A 12,042-nucleotide genomic window follows, 5' to 3' on the forward strand; every position below is an offset into this window, starting at 1 on the left:
CGCACTTACAACAAGCACAAAGCAGCCAGTAATATAGTGAGTAGGTGGTGCAATTTGTATGTGTTAATTTTAGCACTGTCTTGTCGCTGTTGGCATGGTAAGAGTCAAACTTCTCTGCTTGACTGTGAGAAACCATCCTCTGCTGTTTGGTCCGTGGGTGCGCCCATTGTCCAGTTGGGGTGCCCTCAGTAAGCACTGAGGACCCACAGTACCTGCCAGTGTTCATGTCACGCTCCTCCCAGTCGGAAAGCTGCCAACAGCATGCCTTTTGCAAACTTTGCGTGGGCTTCGTGTTGCGTGGGAGGGAGGCGCTACAGACCTCTGCAGTGTGGGAAAAAGAAGGTCATCTATGTGGGATGAAGCCTGTAGGACAAAAGTAATTCTGCATCACTTTAACCGAGCGAAAACAATGAGACAACTTCTACTACTTCTAATGCTTTTAGTGTTTATTTGTTAATTCTTGCTGTGATCAAATGGAATTTAAACAATTCAGGACAACTCGATGGGGACCTCTGCCGTTATAATCCCACATTGCAGCCACTTTTTACACGCGCCGAAATAGCTCAGTTGGGAGAGCGTTAGACTGAAGATCTAAAGGTCCCTGGTTCGATCCCGGGTTTCGGCAGAAACGGGTTTCACTTTTTAAAAAAAATCTACATTTATATCGTTATCGATAAGATGTAACATAGGATGTAAAATACCGTTGTGGTCTCATTCAATAAAATGTATTGAAATGAATAGAACCACAATGTAATGGTAATAGAGAATTTAAAAGCAATAAAGATACAGAGTAAATCATTTGTATGAAAGAATAAATATATATATATAACAATAAAAAGGTGAGGAACGCTTTATATGTCTGCAAATTTCATGGTAAGCAGGTGTCCATTCCAAAGTAACAAATGACCCCAAATTATCAAAATAATTTAGCAACATTCATTTAAAATGACGCCAACAAAATTCCAATAAGCAGTTAATAAATAGCTTGCATTTTCCTGGAAACTTCTACCTTAAACTTGTTTCTGTCCAACTTCCCCTCAGCAGGCCACTAAACTGAAGTGTTCAGAAGTTGGACAGAAACTAGTTTAGAATTAAAACAACTAAATAAGATGAAGCAGAAACCATCCAGAAACCACTAACTTTTCATTAAAATAGTTTTATTTTGTATTCATGTTTATTCTAAAATTATGTTATTTTCTCATTAATTATTTTTGCTTTGTTTGGGACATTTCTGGGCAACCTTTAAGTCTGAGAACTTACTGTCATGGCCATATATGTATAAGCAAACACAACCTTAAAAACAAGACGTGACTTCTAACTCCAGCTTCTTTATGGATCTGGTGGGAGCTCACTATGATAATCAGAGATGACGCTTAATGCTGAAAAGAATTGTTGTCATGAGCTCTCCACAGCATGAATAGAGAACATCAATGTATTTTGTGCTCTACAATGTGAAAATCGATTAATATGAAAACGTTTCTGAGTACAGACAGATTGAAATTGACATAAAGTTGGGCGTGCGGGTGGTCGGATGGTTGGAGCGCATTCCGCGTACGCAGCCGATCCCGGTTCAGTTCCGGCCGGGGCAGTGGAGACCAGTTTTAATAGGGGGGCCAGGTTGGGGCCGGCTTTTTTGTTAGGGGGCACATACAACCCGGAAAAAAGGACAAATCCCTCATTCAGACAAAGCAGTTTATTTCTGCCTTTACCTTCAGAACAAAATCATTGCAAGAAATCTGTCATGGTGTTATTGATGCAGACTCCCTGTCAGGGGGGCCACAGGGGGGTCCAGACTCAGAGTTACGGGGGCACTGGCCCCTGCTGGCCCCCCCCCTAGAACCGCTCCTGGGCCGGGGGTCCTTTGCTGCATGTAACATCCCCCTCTCTCTCTCCCATATTTCCTATCTTTCTACTGCTTAATAAAGGTGTCTATGCCAGAAAAAATCTTTAAAAAAAAAGAAATTGACATAAAGTGATATTAACCAAAAGCGAATGGAGTATTAAGCTGTGAGGACACATGCAGAGTCAGTCTTACTGACAAATGTCTGGAACCAGCATCCTGTCACAAGCATTATGAGATAAGCACAAGATGTACTGGATGAGTTCATGGGAGGTATTTGCTGAGGGAAACTGGTTTTGCACGAGTTTACAGAACCGATGCACTAAGCACAAATGCTGAAAGGCTGACACTCACTTCAGCAAAAAGTCACAACTCCCGACTCTCAGCTGTTGGTTAAAAATAAAATAAAACCGGACCTAAACTGGAAGTCAGTCCAGACCAGCCACCAGAAAAACACATCCATTGGTCTGCTTGTAAGTAACCTCAGATCTGAAATCTTGCAAAGGAATTGGTTGTTGACACATCTCCACAATGGTGGTTGAAAAAAACTGAATAATCATTCAAGAAGAAGATGAAGACACACCTTTTCGGTTAATTTAATTCACATGACATTCTGATAATGAATCTATGACCTAGATAATTTTACATTCTATTAGTAGTAAGTTAAATATTCATATAATCAAAATGCATTCATAAAAATATGCAATAAACATCTTCATAAACTCTGAAGATGTCTGCAAGGGACAAATATTTGGTTTTCATTCTTTGCATGGCTCACTTGTGTATAGAATAGGTTGCTGATTATATAACTGCAAAGCATTTTAAAGTGGAAAGGTAAAAGGGTACATGTAGTACTGAAAGGAATCCGGGGGAAACCCCACTGTGACGCAAACAGCATGAAGATAATGTAGAGTAAAGTACTTACAATAGAATCTCATGTGATGATGCACTAGCTGAGCACATCCTGCTGCTGATCCGAATTCTCACTGCTCTTCCAAACAATTACATATTGTTAGAGCGACAGATACTGTCAAATTAGAATGTTAAACTTTGTTGCCAGACTGCTCGACCTTTTGGTAGGTAGCGGAAATGCCTACAAATGAAAGTAGATTCTCTCAGCCCTCTCTTCAGCATCTGCCACACATGCTGTATCTGCATCATGACCTCCTCTATCATGGACTGCATGCTCCGTAAACATCTGGGAAAATGTATGGCAGCATCTGGGCCATACTCTGTCCAGTTTGTGCCCTTTCTGTTTACACCATGAGATTTGAACATCCTAACTTGTCAGAGTACAGCTCAAGGTCAACGATGAGTAAGCCCAGCAGAACACGATGGATGTTTACATTAGATCTAATGGATGTTCTGGGTCATCACTAACATGGTTTACCTTCATTTTCACTTTTATTTAAGTACTGTCATTATATTACACTTACGTCTGTTTTAAACCAGTGCTGCTGTTTCTTGCCGAGTTGGACTCTGTTGCTTTTAGTGTTGTCATCCCTGCTGAAAGAACCAGCATAGACCAGCACTAAAACCAGCAACAAAACACAACATATGCTGGTCTTGTTGGGGACCAGTCACTAGCAAGACCAGCATATGTTGTGTTTTGGTGCTGGTCCATGCTGTCTTTTTCAGCAGGGATTGTGTCCCAGGATCTCAGCACATGATGTCTGTGAGCATCACACAAATGATGGACAGATGACCCTTCCTCTAACTTTTAGCTTTTGTGTCACATTAGAATTGTAATCATCAATCTACATCAATGTTAGCTAATGCCAGTAACGTTAGCCAGTTAGCTTAGTTTAGAATCAATTCTGGAAACATGGGAAACAGTCAAAGGTAACAAAATTAGCTCAATGAACATGTTCTATCTTTTTGATTAATCCATTCCAATATCTAAGAGTACAAACTTTTAACAAAGGCAGGCTAGTTGCTTCTCTGTTTCCAGTTTTTTCAGGCTATCAAGTTAAGCTAACCCACAGCTGGTGCTAGCTTAAAAACATTATTGGTATTAAATCTGACTCACTTACATGAGGCCTATCAATACTCTCCTTTAACGTTAACTCTCAGCTAGGAGGCCAAAATAAGCATATCTTCCCAAATCGTTCCTTAAATTTAAGACATATGATGTCATTTTAATAGCAAGAAACATGCTATTTATGCATTGTTTTTAAGACAATTTACCGTAAATGTCCCAAAAATCCGCAAGTGTTTCGAATTAACTTCAGTCTGGGCTCAAGAGGACTTTTTATTACTGCCTGTCTTGATTTGAATGTCTTTAAGGTTAAATGGAAGACATGACAGTAACATAAACTTAAACCTTAAAAAGAGAGATTTCAACATCATCACATGTGACTATGCTATAACACTCCTCCTGAAAGCCAAAACAGGACAAAAAGGTAAGGCTTATGTGTGAAATGATGTCATTGTGTTTTGTAAAAACCTTGATTTTTCCCTGAGGGACTGTGCTACAGCATAACACATCACACAAGAGCAACAGGAGTCTGTCCACATACATATTATTATATATAATATTCACATTTTAAATATGTCAGTAGTGCCTATAGTAAACAATATGCTGTCTTAGAACGACCTCTGCTGGGCAGTGGTCAGTGTACCAAAGAGACGCCGAAATAGCTCAGTTGGGAGAGCGTTAGACTGAAGATCTAAAGGTCCCTGGTTCGATCCCGGGTTTCGGCAGACGAGGTGCTAAGGAGAGTGCACATTTTGAGGACGAAACGACATAATTTCGGTTGTTTCTTGTACGTCTTGTCAGTTTTATGGGACTGAAGTATTTGTCACTCTCTTTATTAGTAGGTCATACAGAGCAGCTCTAACCTCACACTTACAGAGCAGCTCTAACCTCACACTTACAGAGCACAAGGTGTGCCATAATTTGCATTATCCATCCAAGGAACACTGTATATTTTTTGTGAATGAAGCCTGAATGATTTGCATGAAACACTAATTCAATTAAGCATTATTCAAAAATACTGTAGGCTTAACTGTAAAAGTGGTTATTGAGGTATCACTGTAGGCATTATTTTTCAGGGGACGACATACAGCAGTAGTACATTTAACAGCCAGTAGATGGCAGGACTCACGCAGAGTTCAAGTCTCACTACAGAGCTCCTAGCACCACAGCCACACCATCAGGTGCACTAGTATTGAGGTACAGATGGATTATTGCACCTGCAGACACTGTGCAAGCCCAAACAGTCTTCAATGTGTGCGGTCTAAGTAGCTATGTTGCTGTAACATCCTTTAGTTTAGTTTTTAATTGTTTCAAGTTGAACTTAAAATGTATATACATACATACATATACATACATATATATATATATATATATATATATATATATATATATATATATATATATATATATATATATATATATATATATATATATTAGACAATATCCAAACTTATAAAATTGAGCCCTTTTAACTTAAAGTCTTTTGCCTTGAAATGATGAGTTGGGTGACTGTAACTTACAGAGTTCAATCAACTCATAGAAATATGTTTCTGAAGAAACATGATCACACTTTTGCACTTCTGATCAAACCACTGCAAGTTGCTTTATGTCTCTATGCTGACCCTTTGAAAGTAAACTTCAAAAAGAAGCTACTTCCGCTACACTTCGTGTGAAATGAAGATCTGACTCCTCAAATAAATCATCAAATGTAAAAATATATCACATTTATTTGTAATGATTCTCAGTGTCAACAGTTGTAGATTCAACTTAATATCTTAAGTTTGTTGAACAAGTATTCTCAAGTTCATAAAACTTTCAATTGTGTTTCACAAAAAAAGAAAACTTAAAAGAAGATGTTTAACAAACTATTCAACCTAAATTAATTACCTAATTAATTAATCTCAAATATTTAAACCAGCAATTGAACTAACACTTTTAATTTAAAACAGCTCAAAATTATTTACAGTGTAGTGTGATGGGACATGTTTTTCCGTTGCAATACATATGGATCGAAGAATAGTGAAAATAATATCATAAAGTATTCTCTTATTTGATGGGGACCCTATGGAACCCACACAAGGAATCCGAACGCTGACCATGGTCCCCACTTTGAAAACCGCTGGATTAAAAATAAATAAATAAACAGATAAATATATAAGACTGATGTGTGCAGATCTGATTTGTGTAAAGTCACAGGAATTATGACACTGATTTTAATGTCCTACAAAATAGGTAGTTGATCTAATGAATAAAATTAATAACAACTCAAGGAAACAAAAGATAGATAGATAGATAGAATTACTGTAATGATCCCAGACAGGGAAATCATTGTGTTACAGCAGTAGTGGGTCCGCAAATAAAACACTTTGTACATAACATAAATAGAAGGCAATATATACATAGACGTAAAGTGAAAGTAAAAATAAAAAAAATAAAAAATAATGGTAATACTTAGAGGTATTAGTTTACTATGACATATCCAGACAGATATGTTAATACTGCAATAAGAAGTAGCTGGAACAGAAGGATAATGACAAGAAAGATATCACAAATTTATGTGGTGTGTGTGTGTGTGTGTGTGTGTGTGTGTGTGTGTGTGTGTGTGTGTGTGTTTACAGTATGTGCATATACAGAAATGAATAAATATAAACTTATACATATACAAACATCAGAAATGTTTTAATGTTTCACCTACATTTTAGGTAAGGCACCACAGTTGATGAGTGTATACATATGATATCATTTGAGTTTTCTGAAATTGTGCTCAAATAAGCAAATGATGCACTACTGTAATCTACTATAGTATACCACATGATACTACACTAGACAATAATGCACTTGCGTACTTTTCCATCTGAATTGCGACACTTAAATCCAAACTAAAACAAACACCTAAATGTGTATTTTAGTGTGTTTTCTTCTCATTAGCCTGAAAGAAGAGGATGTTACGGAAGCAATAAAGCCCAGAATGCAAAATTGGACAGTAAATTAATAAAACTGTGTTTTTTCCTGTAGTTTATGGCCTATAAAGTAGGTAAATGTAATACCAGCTAACCAGCAACACTGAGGAGGTAACAGAGAGGACATTTATAGACACAGTTTGTTTCAGTAGGTTTCTGTCAGGTCAAGCTGAGGCACTAGCAAAAAAAGGTAATTATGTAATAAAAACACTGCTTTTGTTACATATTTAAGGTCATATCAACACCAGATTGTGCCAGGCGAGCCTCAGCAGGACTACAGCAGGTTTATGGGCCCTCCCATGGTACATTTGGAGGTCCTGGCCGTCTCTCAGCTGTTCTGACCTGTCTGAGTGCCAGCTGAGGCGTGTAGAGGCAAGAGAGCCACAGTCCAAGAGAGCAGGTCCAGGCCACGGGGCACAGAACAGGTCAGGGATTTGCGTCATTCCCATTGAAACCTGAATGAATGGCCAACCGGCTCTCTGTGGCGATGTGCTAATCAGCAGTGCATTGATAATGAACGGGCAGAAAGTGGTTCAGAGAACTAACAACGCAGGAGGGGATAGAAAAGGTCCAAAATGTTCTGAGGTGCTGCAAAGTTGTGAAGAAACTGTGTGTATATAATGTCTGCAGACTCACACGCATTTAAAAAACAAACAATGATAGAAAAAGAATTAACAATATAGACGGAACCGAGACATTTGAAGGGTACTAATTGGACCACACAGTTTGGGCCTGATGCAAAATGAGACGCTTGGTTCAACTTGTTCCTGCAACCATTTGCTTTGCAAGTGAGTGTTTTAAAAAGATGCCATAACAAGACAACCTAACATAACATTTGATTGATTTTCTGGAGGAAAATGAAAGGGTAACTATGCTGCATAACAATTTTACACATTAAAGTGTGATACAGAGCACTACTGCTCATGTGTAAAAGTAGTATAAAGCCTTCTGTTTCCACAAAAAGCTGCGTCTGATAGATTGCCTCCAGTGATGTCATACAATGACTAAGTTGCATCGTGGGTAATGTAGGTGCCAAAGGGGACTTGGTTTGCCTCTTTAGATATGTTACATTTTTAAGTATTAAAATATCTAAAAACCACTCGACCTTTGTAACATATTTGTACAAATGTTTCCGACAATTTTCAAAGATAATCAGTGGTTTTATTCAAGCTACCAGTTCGTTTCATTTGGTTGCCTGTTGCTGTAACTTCTGGGAAAACATCAGAAATACGATCTATCAGAGAGTGAGAAAGGAAGTCAAGAGAACACAAATCACTAAATGTAATGTGAATACAACTTTAAAACATGACCTGGTCCATGAGAATTTCTGCGTGAGAGCGTCAGATAGGTTTTTGCAATAGTACTTGTTAAACAGGGAAGACCTCAACCCCCATGATCCCACACTACTCTGTGACATCATCAAACTCTTTGAGAATCTTGGGGTTGTGGTAGATATATAGCTCTTTATGTTGGTTATAATTCAAGATTTTCAGTCTCTTTCCTCCAAAACCCTTCCACATCAACATAAACACTTTTTCTCCCTGGAAATAAACTTTTTTCTATACAGTTATACAATATTGCATGTATTTCAGAAACAGACCCTATAATTGTGTTTGTCTGATTGAGAGGGAAGATGCTGGGGTTATAATGTATATCTCTTGTCAACTTCATCTCGACCCTGTTTGGCAGAGATCACAAACTAATTATGTGTAATTTTTTCCTAATGGACATTCTGCTTTCTCATTTGTTGCTATGTAATTTGTTGCCATGTAATGTCCTGTGCAGTTGGTTATGCAAGATCTCTCTCTCTCTCTCTCTCTCTCGTCCTTTGGAGTGTCCCTCCGCTGTGTGTTTCCTCTGCAGCCGTTTGGTTTCCTGGTGGCTTTGTTCCCACTGCCCTTAGAGAGCTCCAAAGAATGCCTGAAGATGCCAGTTAAGCTCTGAACCAATTCAGTGAGGTGGTTGAATGAAACCAGCAGGTGGAGAACCATCCAGACTGCTGACGGATGGATGGGCTGTTGTGAGGAAAGGATGTTTTTGCTCTAATTAATCAAAACCCTATTCAGTGTAGTTCCACTTTCAAGCTTCTCCCACAGACGGCCCAGTCTATTTGGCATTGGCTGAAGGTTTGCATAACTGGAGCAGCAGTGACTTCCTCCCAGCAGACTTTCTCCCTGTTTTTGTCCCACTTACATAACAGGTTGAGCCCTACGTAGTAGAGTTGATGACTTATTATCGTCTGTTCATTTTTAGCCTTTCCTCATATATAATTATCTTTCATAGAGTAGAATGCTGCAGCTCGAATCTTGACTAAAACTCAAACGTTTGACCATATTATGCCAACCTTAGCCTCACTTCAGTGGCTTTTTTTTTCTCAAAGATATTTTTATTACGTTTTTACACAAATATAAAGTACAAGTATAAAGATTATTACAGGGAGTTTGTAAAATGCACAGTCAACACAGATTGAGAGGGATGATCCCGTTCATCCACAGTAGGGAGAGAAAACACAACAACACAGAACAAGAGCGCATCTCCTTGTTGATATCAGACAGTCTTACTCAGTTGAGGCCTTTACATTTATTGTTTTATTAAATTTATATCTGCATTTATGCTGTGTGATGGATGATACTGGTTTAGAAAGCTGTGTGCAGTTTTTTCCATACTGCTAAAACCTCTAATAATATTACCACAGCCACGGACACAACTTCTCACAAATTAAGGCTGTATTAACAATTTTTTTACGAGCTGCAAACACAAAATTGACATTTAAAAAGTTGGTGGAGATGATGGTAAACAGTTTCCTTTGGAGTTGTGTTTCTGGTCACTTTGTTAATATAAGTCCAATATATACAGTGAAATATGTTTCAATATGGGTATTAATTAATCACTAATTCTGTCTGATTGCTGCTCAGCAGATAGTGTACAGTGTAGTGTACAGATAGTGTAATTTTAGTTGATTAGATCCTAGGTGTGTAAGTTACTATTGAAATTATTTTACGACTACATTCAAGTATAAATCTAAGAATAGTTTTATAACTGAAGTCCCCGACTTTTCCTGGCCCTGCAAACAATTCTAAAATATCTGGTGCTCTACACATTCTAGTGTCCTCACAAAAGTATGAAAGGTCACCATGAATCCACCGCTGTTGGATGCCTCAACCCACTGTCATCATCACTACATTGCCAAACATACTGATGAATGAGCTCAGTTGTTGACACAAGATTACGTGTGTCATGTAACCCTTTAAATGGCTCAAGACATTTTTGGCATATTAGAATAAGAATCAGGCACAGATGTGTTGCCAAATAGGTTTTCAAATACAAAGAGCATTCCTTGGCGTTGTGTTGCATAACAGTCCAAAAAAAGAAAGTAAGATGATAGAAAGCACAGTAATTGATATTTATTGGTCAGTACACAACAACTTGTCCCTAAACTGGAGAGAGCTGGCCGACAGACGAGAGGTATGCCAGCACATTTTCTAAGAAGGTCTTGTAGCAGAGCTCTTGTGACATAACCCACCATGATGCACACAGTCCAAGTGTGACAAGAGAAGGTTGTCTGAGGAGACAGAGTATGACCTCGCTTTTGTCCTTGAGAAAGAGAGGACGCATTGTCTTCTCAGACCGACTGAGTAGAAAGTAACGAACCCACTCACTGCTTCTTGAACCGGCTCCAAGGACAGTGGGGAGGCTTGTTTCTCTGTGTAATCTGCACAGATGCTGTTGGTCAGATTGGTGTTGTTCTTTCTCCGCACTGTACTGACCTTTGCGAATGCCTGGGTGCTGATCTACGTCACTGAATCAAAGCTTCACTTGAGAAAGTTTCATAAACATTGTTCTCTTCGCCCCAACACTGCGGCTGAACTTCAAGTGTTTGTGTATTAGAAATCTGCAAAATAAAAGCCTTCATCAATTCGTGTCTGATTTCTACTCTTATCGTACTGCTAAATTAATTTGGAAACATGCATTTTATGAGGGAGTACCTAATAAAGGTTTCCCCAAATTTTAGACATATTTTCAAGATTTAGTATGTCTTCCTATTGTCTGTCAGGATAACAGCACACAGGGGGTATGAACGTGTTTACTGACCCCCTGCTTTGCATTTTCCAGGCCAAATGAGGATGACTGACATCATCTACTGGAGACGGACACAACCAGGTGCACCAGCCCAGGTTCCAGCTCTGCCTGTGAACTTCCTCAGTCTGCAAACTAACACGTAATCACATTCACTCTCACATTGCCTTCTTATGCTTTTCGACTCACAGAAGTCACAAGGGTTAATGAGTGTCACTGAGGTTATGCTAGTTACTGAATGCACCCTGCCAACATGTGTCGGCAGTGCAGTCACACTTTCCAATGACAGCATTGCTGCGTTTGCTATGCTGGTTCTTTCCTTCTGTGGCACGAATGTGTGAATCATTGTCCATGTGTGTTTGAGCACGTGTGTGTTTCTTCTCACATGGGTGGTGCACCTGTGGGTTTCCTACAAGCTGTCAAAGGCTTATTAAATGAGGAAATTTAAAATAGAAGTTGAGTAATGCGACGAGGAGAGCGCTGAGATTGGGTTGGGTCCAGCAAGCAAACTCTTTCAGACAGAGAAGGTGTCTCCTCCTCTCTCTCACCAGCACACACACAGGCGCACACACAAACTGCAAACCCTCCTGGCAGGATTGAGTGTCCCTTTAAAGCATTTGTCTATTGATATCTGTCTGGAGCCTGGAAGCTTGTCTCCTCCCCACTCTCTCTCTCTCTGCAGATGCAAGTTCACGACCGGTTATGTAACTGTGGTCCTCAACCATTGTACAAGACATGACAACATAATTACACGTAAAAAAAACGATGTTCTTGTTCTTTTTCTTATAAAAGATGTAATCACCCCCGTTATCACCTCCATCAACCACTTTGCGCATTGCAAAAGGAGGGAGTGACGTCTTATTTGCCAGTGCTTTCTGTGTAAAGATTTCTTCATGCTGTGGTGAACACAAATGTTACAAAGGAATAGCACCACAATGGAGATGCCTGCATTTATAACTTTACTTATTAATGTGAAATTGTAAAGAGAATTTAAATAACTGAAATGGTCCCTGTGGTGCTGAATCTGATTGCTCAAAACTTTGGGGAGATTTAAGTAAAAACATGCATCGTATTTAAAGTTTGGATATTTAGAATGTGAGAAAGCCCAGAGAACTGTGAAAGGTTTGGTGAATGTGAATGCAGGCATGAGTGGGAAGAGGATGAAGATGGATGGGTTGGAAGGGTTT

At 39.0% G+C, this 12,042-nt stretch overlaps 2 non-coding genes across 2 annotated transcripts; both read left to right on the plus strand.

The window, feature by feature from the left end:
• Nucleotides 1–552: 552 nt before the first annotated feature.
• On the plus strand, nucleotides 553–625 carry trnaf-gaa (transfer RNA phenylalanine (anticodon GAA)). Its single transcript has one exon. It is a non-coding gene; the product is annotated as a tRNA-Phe (tRNA).
• Nucleotides 626–4,470: 3,845 nt separating this feature from the next.
• trnaf-gaa (transfer RNA phenylalanine (anticodon GAA)) lies at nucleotides 4,471–4,543 on the plus strand. Its single transcript has one exon. It is a non-coding gene; the product is annotated as a tRNA-Phe (tRNA).
• The last annotated feature ends 7,499 nt before the right edge of the window (nucleotides 4,544–12,042 follow it).

This window comes from Sparus aurata, chromosome 6, assembly GCF_900880675.1.
Source record: "Sparus aurata chromosome 6, fSpaAur1.1, whole genome shotgun sequence".
Taxonomy (NCBI): Eukaryota; Metazoa; Chordata; class Actinopteri; order Spariformes; family Sparidae; genus Sparus; species Sparus aurata.